Source organism: Hydra viridissima, unplaced genomic scaffold, assembly GCF_058129835.1.
Source record: "Hydra viridissima isolate aposymbiotic clone 2 unplaced genomic scaffold, HvirCarnegie_v1 scaffold_1, whole genome shotgun sequence".
Lineage (NCBI taxonomy): Eukaryota > Metazoa > Cnidaria > Hydrozoa > Anthoathecata > Hydridae > Hydra > Hydra viridissima.
The window spans coordinates 1,254,355-1,273,387 of NW_028324300.1; the positions used below are offsets into that span (position 1 = coordinate 1,254,355).

The 19,033-nt window shown below is 30.3% G+C and overlaps 3 pseudogenes across 1 annotated transcript; all 3 read left to right on the forward strand.

Moving 5' to 3' along the window:
• Positions 1-8,072: 8,072 nt before the first annotated feature.
• Positions 8,073-9,745, forward strand: LOC149892824 (uncharacterized; annotated as a pseudogene).
• Positions 9,746-12,569: 2,824 nt separating this feature from the next.
• On the forward strand, positions 12,570-14,697 carry LOC149892825 (uncharacterized; annotated as a pseudogene).
• Positions 14,698-15,284: 587 nt separating this feature from the next.
• Positions 15,285-17,265, forward strand: LOC149892826 (uncharacterized; annotated as a pseudogene). The gene is made up of 6 exons (XR_016450066.1): positions 15,285-15,423; positions 15,517-15,606; positions 16,070-16,093; positions 16,302-16,541; positions 16,771-16,933; positions 17,123-17,265. The product of XR_016450066.1 is annotated as an uncharacterized LOC149892826 (transcript).
• The last annotated feature ends 1,768 nt before the right edge of the window (positions 17,266-19,033 follow it).

The following is a 19,033-nucleotide window of genomic DNA, read 5'->3' on the forward strand; positions in this document are numbered from 1 at the left end:
TGCAGTCACTAATCCTGTCAGGGTGCACAGTCCCTAATAAAGAAAATCCTTGGTTTAATTATGTAGATGCTAATCCAACACATGTGTACCAATTACCTATAAACAATTTATGCCAATTGAGTCTTGGAATATTTTGTAGTAATGGCATAACAATATCTTCCTGAGGTCTTAAGATCAGATTGACCCGTGCTTGCAAAAATGGAGTCTGTATGGATTTGTCAGGAGATAAAGCTAGTAGCCCCACTTTTGAGGCATTTTAAGATTATAATGGTTTAATCTAGATCTCCCTTTAAAAGCTACAACTTGTTCATCAATGAGTAACATTTCAGTTGGAACAAATAATATAAAACGTTCTTATAAAGCATCTACTAAAGGACGAATTTTAAAAAGTTTGTCTGGACAGTTTTCTGACACATTCAAATTATTATTGCAATGCAAAAACCTCTTGATACGCTCGAATCGTCGAATGTTCATAACACTAGCTATACGCTCGTATCGAAGAAATATGTCCCAATAATCGCTTGTTCCAGGCATTTTTACTATTGACATTTACAAAAGTATACCAATAAATATTTTCAGCTCTTCTGATGAAATATTAAGAGGTTTACTGGTGCCAAATTGGGCTGCGTATGTTACTTTTTTCAACGATGCGGGTGATGAGATCGTAGCTTATAATATCTCAAAAATATTCTATTGACTGCTGCAAAGGCAATATTCCAAGAGGTGGAATCCTAATTAAAGGAACTTTTTTGACAGAAATACTATAACGTTCTTTTGTTTTCCATTCCAATAATTTAGAGTTTTTTGGTTTAATTTGGTTTCAATAGCACTGCTTTTTTGCATTGGAGCAACATCTGCTATTGAAAAAAGTTGGTCATTATTTTCCGAAAATGACTCATTCAACTTTGTTTCTAGTTCCAAATCAGCATGTAACTCTATTTCTAATTCCGAATCAGTAAGTTCGCCATCTGTGTTTATATCATTTGGCTCAACTGATTTATCACTTTCCGAAGATAAATCAATTTCCTCTGATACTGCAGAATTCAAAATTGGTTTAGGAAGAACTGGTTTTGGTTTATGACCATAAAATTTACAAAAATCCATGAATGTGAAATAAAAAATATCTAAAATAAATAAAAACAACATATTTTTTGAAAAAATCTATTGGTGTCTTGTATATGCGCTAATATTATATTAGTCCAAATGAATTATAAAGGGTGGTTAAATTTTAAGGCCAATGTTAAACTTAAATAAAACACAAATTATTAAGGAATTTATTGTAACATCTTTTTATTATGATAATATGGTATGATTCAATTATGTATGGAATAAAAGTATGAAAAACTTAACTGTTCTTTACCTAGTTAATGTTAATATGATAGGTGAAAAAGTTGCCACTGCATTATCTACAGTTACTAATTCATGTCAGTGTTGCTCAGTTTGTGGTTGAATACTAAGTCAAATAAACCAACTTCTTGCATGGATCTGTAGTATGAAGTGTTTGTTGAAAGTCGGCTACAAAGCTGAAGTGAAGAAATGGGCATCAAGGTCAGATGCAGGCAAAGAAAAAGTTAAAGCTAAAAAGATTTTGATTTAATCTCGGTTCAGAAATAAAGTTGGGCTGGTGATTCAAATCTCTAGGTCTGGTGGTTCTGGTTCATCAAATAATGGCAATACTGACCGACGTTTCTTCAGAAATGCTGAACAAACAGCAGCAATTATTAATGCTGATGTGCATTTCATTAAAAGAATATATGTTGTGCTGTGTACTTTGTTATCTGGTTTTGTGATCGATGTCGATAAATTTAAAGACTATTGCTTAGAAACAGCACAGCTTTATATACAACTTTATCCCTGGTACTACATGCCATAGAGCTTGCACAAAATCTTAATACATGGGTGGCAGGTTGTTGATGAGATGGTGTTGCCTATTTGGATGACGAATTAAGAGGCCTTAATAGCACGAAATAAAGACTTTTTTTCAAGGAAGTGTTCGCATTTAAAGACAAACGAAGACCTTTTACGGCATTTTATGTGCTCATCCGATTTAGTAATCAGTACTTTACGAACACCTAAGCATCCTAAAAAAGAAAATTTCCCAGATGGTGTTGTGCAACTCTTAAATGAAAGCCATTCTATTTTTTCGTAATTTCTCCTGAATTATACTGTACATAATTATCTTGTATTTTTAAATATAGACCTATCACTTCTTAAGCTTGTACAACTTGTAGCCAGGCCTACTGAGAGGGGGGTACAGGCGGTGCACTGCTCCAGGGCCCATTGAACGATTGGGGCCCATTAACCAAAGCTTTTTTTTAAAATAATTACAATAATAATTACAAAAAAAAATTAAAAAATGTGTTTTGATATTATCAAAACACATCAATTGCTCATTAAAAGTAATGTCACATACAAGGTGGTCAGATCGTGTTGAAAGTGTCAAACCTCTTGCAGCACAACTTTCTAGCATTAAATTGTCATTGGAAGAGCTTTAAGAATAAAATTTGACTTCTAAAACAAGAACTAAAGTAGAAGGTGCCTTATATTATATTAATTCATTTTCCTGCATAATAATGTCATCAATATGGTACAAAATTCTTGTTCCGATTGATTTTTGCAACAAAGTTATTCAAGCAAGAAATACAACATTAGATGTGGAAGTGGACAACATAAACCACTTTCTGAGACAACTTCTTGAGCTTCGGAATAAATGGAAAGATATCTGGTCAGAATCAAAGAATTTTGCAATGAGTTTGGATATAGAAGTCAAACTATCAAGAGGGCGTGGTGGTGCAAATCGCAAAAGAGCCAGAGGATCAAGGGTTTACAGATTTAAATGAAGATGAGGCCATGGAAGAATCATGCTTTAGAAGATTTGTTTTCTATGTGGTATTATTGGTGGCCTTACAGTAAGATTCAAAGCAGCATAGAGCATCTTAGATAAGTTTAGCTTCATGTGGAATTATCTCAATATTAATTTGGATACATTGGAAATGAAAGCAAAATTATTAAGTGAAGAATATTCAGCAGATGTTAGCGAAGATATTGTAATGGAAATAAAACAGTTAAAATCTATACATTATGCATATTTTGGATCGAATCGGTTAAGCCTCTTTGAACTCCTAAATTCGATTAGTCGAACTAATTTACATCGCCTATTTCCAAATATTTGTGTATGCTTGAGAATATTCTTAATAATTCCTGCTCCAGTTGCATCCGCCGAACGCTCATTCAGCAAACTAAAACTGATTAAAAACTTTTTAAAAAGTACAATGCTACAAGGACGGTTAGTGGATTTGGCAATGTTGAGTCTCGAATCTTCAATATCTAGGTCAATTGATTTTGACAAAATTATTTGAAATTCCGCTTTAAAAAAAGCAAGAAAAGCACGTTTGTTTTGTAAATGAACTATTCTTGGAATAAACTATTTGTTAAAATTCTGTTTTTATTAGTACTTGTATATTTGTTGAGATTGATTATTGTATTATTGAACATGATTGAAACGTAACAAATAGTCTGAATTTTTATTTCAGAAATATCCTATAATCCAATAATGAAAGAAAAACTATTTACATAAAAAAAAAAAAAAAAATTCAAAACGCTTAATATCTATTTTTTAAATTAATATTCTTTAGTAAATGAAATAATTGTAACTAGAAATAAAACTGTAATACAAGATTGCATCCTCATTGTGAACAATTGCCGATTTCAAAAACCAATGTGGAATTAAACCTCAATTGTTTCAGCAAAAGCATACAGTAATAGTTTAAAATATTAGAATTATGGGTTAAGGGCCCAAAAATATCTCTTGCACCGTCTAAAATTATGGCTCTCGGCGGGCCTGCTTGTGGCATACTTTGTCAAAGATTTTCGGTGATTTTGAATGCATGGGTACAAAAATACCCATTCAAATTTGAAAAATTCTGCAGACGCTTATAAAATCTGCAAATTAGAAGAACTAATTAACTAAACTAGAATATAATTTTTTTTACAGGAAACCAAGCTTATCTAGCAACGTTTAATAACGCAAATTAATCATAATAATAGCAAGTGTAATAAGACTAATTAATCATATTAAACTGAAAGAAGTTTGGCTTTCCGCGAGCGAGGATTTAAGGGAGAATTTCATAATAAATTACGCGCTAGATAGAGTACATAACACAAATAAAACATATACAATAATAAAATTTAGCTGTTGTTAAGCAAAATTAGGTGTCCATAGCAACTACATAAAAAATATATTTACTTTTTTAAAAAGCATGACCCTATATTGGTACTTATGTAAAATTCGGTGAACAAAAGCACTTGCAAAAATATCTAAAAAAAAAATGTTTTTGCAACCCCAAAATTAGGTATCTATAGCAGCGAATTAAAGAAATAACAACTTAATAAGAAGCGCAGACACCATTTTATTACTCATCCTGATTTTAGTCAATATAGACCTAATGTTAAGTTAGTAATGAATTTTACCCAGTAAAAGTGAATTCTGGTCCACTGTGCAGAGGCAGGATTCTTGTCAACATACAGTATCTGATAACCTTGAATATTTTTTAATAAATAACTCTCCCAATTACTTAAATCATTAGGTAAAAACTGTATATCAAAATAGTTATCAAACATAGAGGGTGTAACAGGATTAATAAGAGCCATTATACATATTTTTTATCTTTCCAATTTATCGGTATTACCTTTGTGATAATATTATTCAGCTATACAAGGATAGGTCATAAACTTAAGTCCTCCCTGATTATAACTTTAACGAGCAATATTTTTAAAACCACTATGAGGACAGGTGAACCACCTATCTCTAAAACCGACTGGACAAGCATATATACAGGTCCATATATCAATATGGAACTTAGGGTCCCAACGGAACTTATCTATAATTTTGCGGTAATTCTCAATACAAAATGATTCACCATCACCTGCTTTATCACAATCAACGGTCCATAATGAAAGAGTAACCACAGAGGGCATTAATAGATGTTTAATTTCTTTGAGCAAACCAGCGTAATTTGTCCACGTATAACAAACCAATTTTTTGTCGGGATCAAAACTTTTCTCTTTAAATCTCTAATAGACACCTTGGACGGATATACAGTAATGTGAATAAGCTTTAGCGCACTAATTAAAACTCATGTTTTTTTAACATAATTTGAATAATAGCTTCCGATTATTTTATAACATAAAATAATGTCTAATTTCAAACAATACTAAACACTATAGTAACAAACAAAAGCAATATTTATCAAACTTTTACATAGATTTTTGTATTTGGATATCTAACGTGTTTATTTTTATTGTATGCTGATCTGAACCCAATTCGTATCAGCTCGTTTGATTTCAGTTTGCTCTTGAATTTTTTTTTTTTATTTACTGCTATGAAGGCTTCATATAAGATGAAAGTACAGTTTACAAAGATATTTCATAGAAACTGTGTGTTTAATATTATTTTTTGTTTTTTAATCAGCAAAACTTATTCTAATTTAAACTTTCTTTTTTATTTCTTTTGTATTATGTTGTTATTTAAGTAATAAAATGGGTAAAATTCCACTACTGTAACGTAGAAAAAAAATTATCGTGCTTATTGAAGAAAGCTATTCTCAAAGACAAGTTGTCCAAAAAACAAAATATTCAAGGACAACCATTAGAGAAATTATAAAAAAATTTAAAAACACGGGATCTCTTGAGGATAAAATTCGAAGTGGAAGATCTCCAAGACATTTAAAAAATGTGTCTCTCCGAATTCGGAAAAAAACCTCCAGTGAACTAGCCCAAGACATTCAGGCTGCAAATGGGGCAAATGTTTCCTCATCTTACATTCGACGACATTTACTAAAAGCTGGGTTAAGAGGGTGTGTTGCAGTTCGAAAGCCTATACTACGTCGTGACAATAATGAAAAAAGACTTAAATATGCAAAACAGCATAATAATTGGACCCAAGGAATGTAGGACCGTGTACTATACACAAATGAATCAATATTTGAATTGTTCTGTAGCAGAAGACGACAGCATGTAAGAAGAAGGGTAGGAGAGGCTTATCACCCTGATTGTCTACATCCAACAATCGAGCATTGTTGGATGTAGACAACAATGGGGGTGGGGGAGGGGTGGGGGTGTTCTGTTTTAGTTTGGTGTTGTATTTCACTGGAGTAGGTGATTTAATCAGAATTGATGACAAACTGACAGGAGAAAAATATGTAGAAATTTTAAGACATTATGCAACACCATCTGGAATAGATAATAATTTCATTCTACAGCAAGACTAATTGGTAATAATTTCATTCTACAGCAAGACAATGATCCCAAACATTGTTCCCGAGTGGCCAAAAAATATCTACAGGACATGTGTAAGGAGGGAGTTCTCGAAGTAATGAACTGGCCTCCTCAACGTCTAGATTTGAACATTATTGAACATGTTTGGAATTATTTGGATAAAAAAAAAGGCTGAATATAACCCCAAAAATGTCGAAGAATGTTTTCGAAAATTAGTAATTTCGAGAGTGGGCCAATATTACACAAAATTTCATTACAAATTTAAATGAATCAATTCCCAGGAGATTCGCTTCTGTGATCAACGCAAAAGGCAGACTTACGAAGTATAAATTGTTCTTTCTTTTTGTATCATATTTTATCAAATTATTTCTAGATATTTTTGTAAATAATTTGTGTCTATAAATCCGAATTTTTTTTCTTCATAAGGCCTTTATATATTTACGACAAAATCAAAAATAATTATAAACTTATGGTGGGCTAAAACTTATTCACAGTACTGTATATTAGCCTTTTCCTTATTTAATTAAGCTGTCCTGTTTTAAATAAATACGTACTTTTTAATAACACACGAGTAGGTAAAGGAAACGGTAATTCTGATTTAGAATTGGTACGCAAATTTGTAAGATTTTCCATACCATCAACGGATTGAAGCAGGTATATAGAATCTCTAATGGTTTGATTTCCTTCTCCTTTGAACTCGAGACGATTGCGCAGTGGTTTTAAATGATTTTCTACTCTAGCATCACATACTTCAAGGGATATTAATTTATCAGTAAAAAATAGTGCGGTAACAAATTCAAAATATTTCTCAGCATTTGTTATTGATTTTGAAAACTCGGTAGACAAGTAAAATATAGCTTCTATAGAACTATCATCACAATTAATAGCAACATAAAATGTTTCGCTAACAGTAGCTTCTTCCCAATAACCTTTCAAAGGGTCCCAACTTTATTCAACTCTGAAATCTACGTCGACTGGTTCGATCGAATTGGGAGTTTGCTCCGCCATAAACGTTAGACTTCGTACCTCTACGACTTCGAATTTTTATTTCTTTTGGGTCCACGAAGCTTCTTTTTAGTCTCCTCCGTCTGATAGCCTAAGTGTACTGCTAGGCAGAACTTAACATTGCCTTTTCATGAGCAATAACTTTATCCTTAATGGGTCGAAATTTCATTTTAGAGGGACGTCGGTATTTCTGTCTCAACTTTTCGTTATCAAAAAACTTTTTGGTACCTCTAACAAATGATTAACATCATACAACAGCTGAGCCTCCAAAACCCTATTAACAGGACTTTTTCAAAACCGTAAGATTCAGCTAAAAACTTATGACTTAAATCTTCAGGAGGCCATATATAAGGAGGAACAGCTGGAATTCTATTTTTAATATTTTCCATGTGCATCTGTTGTAATCGTTCTAATTTAAAACTATGAGTATCCCGCAGTCCTGGGAGAAGGTGTAGCCCGAAGAGGTTTATAATCTTTCGCATATTTTCTGGCAAGGTTTGGTAGGTTAGCTATAGATTTCTTTAATGCGGCTATAGTTTGCAATATACTTCTGGTGCCATCAACAACAGATTTGGGTTGAATACCACTAAGACTGCAGTGACAGAATTCCATATTAATTAGGCTTGTTCAGGGTCCTTAAATTGCTCATTAGAGAACACCAACTCTATTATCTTGATAAGGCATAATCGTAGGAGTTTCAGGTTTGGGCTTATTATGGATATAATTGGAGACGTTACCACGATATTGATAAGAATCCCAATCGACATAACCTTCAGAGGGGGTCCCATTAAATGGTAGATGTATCATTTGGATTGAAAACATGTGTCGATGTAGTCATTACAACAACATATGGTAAGAAAATCACAAGCAAGTTAGTTATGATTAACACATTCTTCGTATAACAAGTAATAAGATGTTTGACCACACCAATTAGCATTACTAAATGCAACGAGAACCAGCAGCAGCAGCATCTTTATGATAAATGAAATCTATTTAAATGTAATGATATATAAGCCAGATAATACGAAACGGTTATAAATACTGGGCATCCGGTACAATTAGATATAAAGCTTTAATTCAACATACTAAGAGACATTTAATTCCGTAATTCAAAACAACCGGATGGGTGGATGTTTTCTTTTTAAAAAGAATAGTTTTATCTATTCTTTTAAAAAAGAAAACATCCACCAATCCGGTAATTATGAATTGTGTTGTTTTTTATTACTTTATGATTGTAATTTCTAACTTGTTTTGCTTGTTTATTCGATGTTTATTTCGTTGTCGTTTCATTTCATTATTACTATTTTTTCATAGTCTCTAGAATTAAACCCTGGTCTGGCTATGTCGTTGTTTGAAATTAAAGTTCCGTATATTTGCATCACGTGATCAATGTAGATGCATTTTAGAATAAAATCTTAAATCCTCAAACCTTGCTGTATTTATATATATCTATTTACGATATCAAAAGAGAGATTTTAAAAAACTATTACTCTATCATTATGCCAGGTAAGAACTTTGCTTTCCCTGGATGCGGAGTTTCTTGTTCTTGAAAGTATATAGGAATTAACATAGATCAATACCCGATGAGATATGAGAAATTTTATTCTAACGGGAGGTAAGAAATAGTCAATGTTTTGTTTAAATATCGCGTTGCAGATAAAGATTTGAAAGATTGAATAGCTGCTAGAAAAATAAACATTTGCGAAAGACATTTTTCTAAAGATGATATTGAATTAACAAGTAATACAAATTTAAAAATTAATAAAAATATTTACATTGCCTATCATACAGAAAAAAATCCATTATTAATAAAACCTTAGGTTTTTTATATTCTAGAAAAATAAAAGAAAAATTTTAAAGCAACTTGCAAAACCAACAAAAAACTTACCGCAAATGCCTCACGAGAAATCACAACACCCAGAATGTAAATGATTAACACATTTTACAAGATAGAGCAAGTGATAAAAGTTTTAACTCAAAATACTACAAAAGTTTTTTGTACTTTAAAATTAGAGCAAACAAACTCAAATAAACTAATAATCGGAAGATAACTTATCATGAAAAAACATCATTCAAAAAATTTACAAAGCCTTTCATAGTTCCTACTTATGAAATCCTTGTTGATTAATCTTTAGTCTATAGTTGAGTTGACCTTGATTGGGTCTTTCAAAGTGACCTTATTTTCATAAAATAATATTCAGGAAGTATGAATGTTTTTATCTCTGGACTTAATAATTGAAATGAAGATTTTTAAAGTATGCCATGGATTAACAAATATTACCTCAAGTGGACTTATATATTATCATTATGTTGGAACTGAAATTAGTTCAACTGTCTTGCAAGCAGGACTCTCAGTCCACGAGCTTTAAGACCAAAAAATGTGATATCCTTTGTCCTTTATCTTCAGAAAGTAATATTTGTTGCAAATGTTTTTACTTTGAAAAGAAGTTTTACTAACAGTTAACAAAAAAAAAAAAAAAAAAAAAAATGCAATTGTTCTTGCAAAAAATAATGCTCCTTTAAAAAGCACTCGTCCAAACATAATTATGTTAGCCTTAAAAGATACAAGACTCCAATGAAAGGAATTAACAAAAACAATAGAAAAAATGAAATTTTATCGAATACATAAAATGATGGATGGGTTTGGTTGATAATAAAGTGACAAATTACAATAAATCTATTTGCAAATGATAGATTTACTTTGTTTTTCGCTGACGCTTCTGACCTATTAAAAACTATGAGAAACTTCCTTTATTATCCAGGTAAAATAATCCCTTTAATATCCAGGTAAAATATTCCTTATTATTTCAATGTTTGTGTAAATATGTCTTCGTCTTAATATAATTTTTATAAGTATGTTAATGCATTAATATATTTATAAATATATATAAATATATTTGTTATATATAAATATATAAAAATAAATATATATGAGTTGGAGAATTCCGGTTCTATTGGTCTTTCGTTCATGGTCATACTGGCAGAATCTTTTCTACAATACCACGAAGAAAATGCTTTTAGTATTGCAAAAACATTAAACCCTCCTCTTGATTTAAAATCCTATCTAAGATATATTGATGATAGTCATGCTAGATTTTCAAAAAATCAGGAAGCAGAGCAACTCCAACTTATTTTAAATAAACAACACCCTGCAGTACAATAAATAATCGAAATCGAAAGTGAAAATAAAACTTTAAACTTCCTCGATGTAACGGTAATTAATAACACTAATGGTAATTACGAGTTTAAAGTTTACAGAAAAGAAGCCATTACGAATATTCAAATTAAACCTCACTCAATCACCTACCATTTATCAGTTTGGTTATCAGTCAAATACGTTAAAAATGCAGCGCTTAGTTGAGCCTGTTACTGGTAACACAAAGGTGCTCATAAAACAAAACGTGCACCATCTTGGAAAATTGTAGATGAAACTCCGCTTAAGAAACATTAAGATAAAAAAAAACAAACGCTAAAGAGCATTAAGAGTTGCACAAACTTTTAATAATAAGACTTCTTAATAAGCGGTGTTTAGACATATAAATACATTTCATATAAGTAATGAGATTTTCTTAATCAGTAGAAATATATAAAACTTTTTTTTTGTTATGTTATAAAATTTGCTTTTATTTGATAAGCAAATACTCTATATTCTTGTAAACAAAGTTTCTGAAATGCTTTTTTGATTGTTTTGCACAAAGATTCCTTCATATTCCCCAAGTTTTAAAAAGCAAGAATCAAAGTCATTCTATGTCAAATCAACATTCTTTTTTTTGGATCATGGTGTTAAATGATTGGAACAAGTAGCAATATTAATATAGTAATATTAATATAAATTAATATAATAACTTCTGGTAAAAGTTTTTATTTCGTTGATTTTTCACTACAGCTTCTAATAGCATTGATCTTGATTGTTCTCTTGAAACAATAGGAAGAATTTGAGCTTGTAGAAAGGATCAATAATGATGGATAAAACATGTCTCTCATCATTTTTATATACCTAAATTATCTTGAGAAAAGAATCTCTCATTTAAAGATGCTAAAAGATGTTTTGTTATTTGAACTGTACCATCTTTTTGATTAAATTTAGATAAAAATCTTTGTAAAGTTATTATATTAGGACCAACTGTTGACAAACTACCAACATCAGAACTCATAAACTCAGTATGTTCATAAAAAGGTTTTAAAATATGCAATAGATTTTCAATGAATTTCCAATCATTTGATGTGAGTGTTAGCAGCTCATTATATCAGCTAAATATATTTGAACTGCTCTTTTGAGTTTCAGAAGTCGTTCTAACATTAAGTATGCAATATTCCAACGAGTGGGGATATCATGCACTAAGAGTAGAGGTGTTTCATTTTGTTATTGTTGTAATGACTTAAGCTCTGTACATGCCTTTGATGAATGATTAAACTGGCCTGCTATCCTACGTGCTTTAGCTAATAAATCTATTACTGATCTTTGGGATAAAACTGCATACTTAAACATCAGCTGTAATAAATGAATTGTGAAATGAACTGATGTTATTTGAGCAAGTTTACTTCTTAGAGACATTTGCAGCACCATCCTAAACTAAAATATGTCTTCTTTTTGAATTAATTTCCCAGCTTTCTAACATATTGATGAATTTCTCAGCTATATTTATTCCTGTCTGAGATTCTGCAAAATGTGAAGCATGGAGTCAGCATATTTGCGTTTAAAATAATTTTTTATCCAGTCTCCTGATAAAGAAATAAATGTTTCATCAGATGAGGAACAAGTCCAAATATCATAAGTGAAACTTTAGACTGCTTTTATAATTTCATTAACAACGTTATTCTTTATATCATCATACCCAGTAAACACCGTACGATGGCCCTTTATTGGGCCAACAATTTTTTTGAACATATGTAATGGGCCATTGTATGCCATCATTTTGCCACATTTGCCGTGGTTTTGCGTTTGTCGGCTTCCATTAGCAGCTGAAATAGAAGCCTCAATACCGGCCGACTAATTTGGGAATTTATTGGGCCAAGATTGGCTAATAATTATAAACCAATAGATGCGAAAAAGTTAGATTTTTTAATATGGCGCACATTTTCGCTTAACACAGTCATCTTGGACCAGTTTTATTGAAAACAAGTTATTATTATTGTTATAGAACGGTATTTAGTTTAAAAGTCATATTCAATTTCAAAGTATACGTATCTGAATTGTACCCATATTTTTTCTTTATAGTTTTATTTTATTAACATTTAAGCTTTCGTAAAATTTATATAACTTATATAATAAGGGATTTCAACAAATCATGGATATTGAGCCATCTTATTAGTCAAAGAGAAGAAAAGTAATTAAATCTGTCAACAAAATTATGTCCGATGTCGATACAGAACTTTCTTACTCTAACAATAATACAGCTTTAAAAAAAGATAGTGTTATATCTCATGCCTGCTATTCTTTTAATGACATAGTGGGGCAAAAAGATGACCATGTTGTTTGTAATCAACGTTTATTAGATCGCTTTTCTCCAATGCTTGATAACTCCAAATTTAATAACGATTCTGAGTTAAATATGCTCGATTTAGTTTCAATAGATGGAGAAAAGTTGAATGAAGATAGTAATTATGATGAATTTGTAACAAATAATTGGGAAATATTTATGAAACAGGATACAATTGAATCCATTAATGTAGAGTCATTGTCGGGTGATAGCAGTGATGAAAGTGATATCGGTGAGGAAATTGAACCTGATATTGAAAACAAAGAAAAAGAGCTATCATTTGATTTGGGAATGTGGGCAGCATCATTTTCTATTTCTATGGTTGCAGTATCTTCACTTTTGGATATACTTAGAGTGTTGCACCCATCACTTCCAAAAGATCCGCGAACATTACTAAAAACACCTAGAACAAGCACTGTCAAAACAATTGAAGGGGGCTCCTATTTTCACTTTGGTATTGTTATATCATTGCAACACATAAATCTTTTGCCACATTTTTTTACAAGCTCTGAAACTATCAATTTCTCTACAAATTAATATTGATGGATTACCCTTACAGAAGTCAAGTACTCAGCAATATTGGCCAATTCTAGGAAGAGTGTCGATTCCATTTTCAAGTAATCCTTTTTTGATTGGCTTGTTTTGCGGTCAAAGTAAACCAGTTAACTTGAATGAATATTTATAAGATTTCATTGAAGAAATGTTAGAATTGGAAAAAGGTCCTGTTAAAATTGATGTAGATGGTAAAAATTACTCTGTTAACATTGGTATATCCTGCTTTGTATGTGATACTCCTGCAAGGGCATATATAAAACAAAGTAAAGGGCATACTGGATATTACAGTTGTGATAAGTGTATCCAAAAAGGGGAATGGCACTGTAAGGTTACATTTCTTAAAACTGATGCTCCGCTTAGAACTGACCATTCTTTTAATGATATGATAGATGCTAATCATCACATTGGAGATACTCCACTTAAAAAATTGTCTATTGGAATGGTAACTCAGTTTCCACTTGATTTTATGCACTTAGTGTGCCTTGGAGTAATGAAAAGGATTTTGATGTTTTTAATAAAAAGCCCTGTTAGCGATGGAATAAGATTAGGAATGGCATCTATTAATGGCATTTAAGAGAGATTAGTAGAATTTAAAAGTTTTATTCCTTGTGAGTTTTCTAGACAATGTCGGCCTTTTAGTGACATAGAGCGTTGGAAAGCAGTGGAATTCAGTCAATTTTTATTATACGGTGGTATTGTTGCACTAAAAGGAAATCTTTCGAAATCTGTATATAACAATTTTCTTTTGTTTTTTGTTGGCATACAATGTTTAGCCAGTTCAGATCTTAATCAAAGTCATGTTGATTATGCAGAATCTAGCTTAAAAGCCTTTGTAAAAAATGCCATTAAAATATATGGCAGAGGTTTCATTAGCTACAATGTACACAGCTTAATACACATTGCAAGTGATGTTAAAAGATTTGGATCTGTTTATAACTACTCTGCATTTCCGTTTGAAAATTTTCTAGGGCATTTAAAGCGTTTAATACGTAAACCTCATTTACCACTTCAACAGGTTATCCGGCGTATATCTGAAAGAAATGGATCAATTATAAGAAACTCTTATAAGTGTATGAAGGAAGGCATTCCCAGGAAGCTGCATGAATATGGTTCTATTGTTTTTAAAGAACAAACAGAGTGTCTACAGTACCAAGAAATTACTTTAAATGGAATTTTTTACTCTACCTCAACAGGCAACAATTGCATTAAAATAAAAAATGACTTTTGTTTGATTCGTAACATGTTAAAATTTCATAGTGATAATAGGCATTTTATTATTTATGAAAAATTTCTAACTATTGAGCCTTTCTTTAGATATCCTGCAAATTCTTTTGAATGTTTTGATATAGTTAAGGTCTCTAAATCATCATGTCAGTGTTAATCTGCCACAACACATGAAATACAGAAAAAATATGTTATACTACCATACAAGTCCAAATTTGTTTGTATTCCTTTATCTACTAAGCATCAAATACATACATAATAAACTGTATTTTTTTTGGTGGTTTTATATTTTTTTCTGTTTTTATACAAGATATTTATATGAAAAAAAAAATTTTATTATTACTGGAATAAAATTTATAAATAAATTTATTTGAAAATAAATGACTTATTTTACTTGAACATAATACACGTAATGTAAAAATTTGTTCAGCAGATTTTTTTAATGATCTTTTATTGATACTTTGAATGTATAATATGTCATATAAAGAACTATGTATTATGTAGAATGTAGAATGAAGAATGTATTAATTTTTAAAACTTTTTTGCAGTTTAAAGTACTTGATAAAACAAATTGAAGTCCATTTTATCTGAAGTTGCGCTTTTCTAGTTTTGAATTAAGTCAGGAAAAACAGGCGGAAAAGTCAGGGAAATCCATCATAAATTATTGGAAGACACCCTGATTAACAATCATTTATTTATTATTTAAAATGATTTTTATGCCAATTTTTTTTATTTCAGATACTAATGTATTATTTGATTGAATTTGAGGGTGGAGTTGCAGTGGTTCCTGATTGCTGGTTATTACAAGAATCAGCTACATGTTATTGGCCTCAGGGAATTGGTGCTACACAATGGTCAAAAATGAAAAAGTTACCAATTCCTAGTCACAAAGATTGGCCTCTTTATTCTTATATAAAAATATTGAAAATTGGAGGTATTTAATTTCTATATGTTCTTGAAAAGTTTTTATTATAAGATTGTTTTTCTGCACATTTTAATTTTCCAGACTATGAAAAGATGAAAAAGGCAGAGGCTAAATCTTTGCACTACACTGATTTTTCTTCAAGTTGTTCGGAAATAAAAAATGATTTAAAGAGGAAAAAACTGCCAACTCAATGGTAAAGTACATCATATTTATTGTATATTTTTAAAATGTTAAGATTCTTAATGCAAATTAGAATTCTTAAGTTGAATATTTGTATTCGTTATTATTTACTTTACAATTTTATTAACATTTTATTTGCAATTTTAGGAGTCCTGACATAGCAATTGAGAAAAAGAAAAAAAAAGAAAATTCAAAAATTAAGAATAAGCAAAACTCACCAATCAATTTATAAGAAAATTCTAATTATGACTCTTCGGATAGTGAACATTTATTAGTACCACTTCTTCCCCCACCCCCATGCATACAGTCAACTTCCACCACCTACACAGATCGAATTGATAAACCCTCGCTAGCTAGTCCTAGCACAAACATAGCATCTTTAATTCGTAAGTTTTGCATTTTAATTATATTTTGGCATATATAGGTTGTTCAATTATATGTGCAAAAGGTATTTTTTTTATAATAGACCGCTTTTGAATTTAATTCTATTTATCTTTCTATTACTCTAGTTGCAAAGTCTTTCAACTTTTTATAGCCCTAACACTAAAAATTATGCAAGAATAAGGGTTTTATGACTTTCATAATTTCTAGAGTCATTTTTGAGACTCAATATACCGTACAATTTCCTATAAATATAATTTGTTGTTTTTGGATAGTTCCTGATTTAGTAAAACAAGCAGTGGCTGATGCTGTCCGACCATATTTTCAGAGTGTATTTAAACAGTTGGAGGAAATTAAGTTACAGTTACGTGTACAACGCCAAAAGCAAGTTTCTCTTGGTCATAATATCAAGTGGAAATCTTCCAGAAAACTATATATTTCCGTTAAAAGAAATAGATGAACTGTTAGAGTTAAATAGGATTTTTTTGGAAAATACTGAATGTCGATCTAATGCAGTAAATCTTTTATTATCAATATATAATATAAAAGTTAATTTCTTTTCTAAAAATTAAATTAGTTTATTTTTTCTATTTGGAATTGCCTACATATATAATAACGTTTGTACTTTAGTATAAACGTTATTTTCATTTGCAATAGGTAATGATAAATGTTTATTTCTTTATAGGTTATTTTTTTGTTTCTAAATGATGGAAGTGGAAATAATAAATAATTATTCCTTTATAGGTTATTTTTTTGTCTCTAATTGGAGGAAGTGGTCTTGATGACTGTTTAAGAAAAATTGCTAAGAAAATCTTGACAGCAAAACTATCAAAGCTGTATAATCTTACAGGAAGAAAAGTAAAATTAGAGTTTGGTTGTCTAATGGGTGTGAAAAATGTAATATATGGTAGGCAAACTTATAAATAAAATTATTGTAAATAAATAGTTATATATAAGGTAACACTTAAATTCTCATGATCGTCGTCATCATCATCATAAACATCATCATCGTTGTTATCATTTTTGTATTATAATTATTTTAAAGATCACAAAAAAATCTTTTCATCTGCTAATTATTGCACATTTTATTATGCAGATGCAGTAAGAAAAAGCTATCCAACATCAACAGCTAGTCAACTGGACAAAATACTTTCAAAATGGCTGTCAGGGTCTATTGACAGAGATGGACTAAAAAAGCTCGAGAAAATAGTTCAAAAAGTCAATAAAGTTTTTACTTAACTCAATTTTGCTTTTGTTTTTTTATCTGTTTTTAATCTTATTTGTAATTTTAATATAGCTATTATGAGTACAGTTTTCATTTCTAAATAAATGGTACAGTTAATAAATATGCGAACGTATGAATATATTAATTGTAATATTTAAGTGTTTGTTTATTTATTCATTGATATTAGTAATAATTAAATTATTGTTATAATTAAAGTAGCTTGATGATTTAATTTTTCATTCACTTTTATTGATTTTAGAAATTATAGATCTACCTACAATTTTAATTTTATGTCTTAAATATGTCATAAATATGTTAGGCATAAATATGTCAAATACTAAAAATGTTGAAATATATTTTCAAAAGCAATCTAATTTTTTTTTTTATATAAAATGTATTTTTTACTATTGGGAAGACTAAATCATGTAAAGTTAATTAGTCTTTCATCACAACACTTGTTATTTTGACTCTCTCTTACATACGTCATATTTAGTCCCAGTCGTGGGACTAAATATACACTATTAGCGTGTAACATAAATATTTCTTTGTGTATAGTTCCTGAAATAGTAAAGCAATCAATGGCTTAAACTGTTCAGTCATTTTTTCTAAAGTGTGCTCAAGCAACTGGAGGAGCTGAAAGGTGATATTAATTAGCAGTGGCAGAAAGCCCCGTTAGACAAACCATGACGGCACCTTTTTCAGAAGCCTAGACTTTTTTCTTATTTTTCCATTCCAAGTGATAAACGATCTTCTGGAATTCAACCCGATTCTTATGGAAGATTATGAGCAGTGATCAAGAACAGTAAGCTATTTTTTATTAAATTGTGACTTTTATATCTCAATTTTAATAAATTGTGTAATAATTATTTAATATAATTTGTAATATGATTTTAGAAATAATTATTTATTTTCTTGCTAACAAGCACCTACAAAGAAAAGGCCGAGTTTTGTTAATCGGAATAACTGACTTTTCCTTTTTCAATTTAGTCAATTTTTTTAAATTTGTTGACCATTAAATTGGTTAAATATTTACTTCATATGCACGAGACTTTTCCTTGCTTTTGAGAGGGACAAATTTGGGAAAAGTTATTTGGGAATAGTTATTTGGGAACAGAATATCCGAACTGAATATATCCGGATCCATAACTCAAAATTAGGATACAGTTACCCAGGTAATCGGATCCAGATCTTGTTTCCGATTATGCCATACACATCAGGTGGTTCACATTTAGTGATGGTAGATTGAAGTTTTATTTTGTTAGGTGTTTTCATTTTTTCTATATTTTGTTCATCTCTTTTTATTTTTATTATTTGTTTATGCAGATGCAGTAAGAAAACTATCCCTAAGAGACGATTAGTCAACTGGATAAGACAATGCCAAAATGGCTGTCATGTTCAATTCACATTGATGGCCTCAAGATAATTCGCAAGGAGATGCGTAGAGGAAGACATTTAATTATTTTTTTATTTATATCAAATGTAATGAAGTGTTGTTTATGATGTGTTTATTTTCTTGTTTACATTGTTAATTTTTTTTATTGGATGCTGTTTGAGAATATTGATTGAATAAGCTTCTTTTATATGACTTATGACTGTCTTTTGAGTTTTATTTCGAACAAATCGACATTCTTTTTATTTTAAAAAGATTATTTTGAAAAGATATTTGTTAGTGTGGCAGTGATAATTGTATACAATTATCACATTTAAGACACAACATTCCATTGTCACATTAAGGCACAACAAGACCTTATAAGCTCTTGTTGCCAAAAAAAAGGCGGTGTG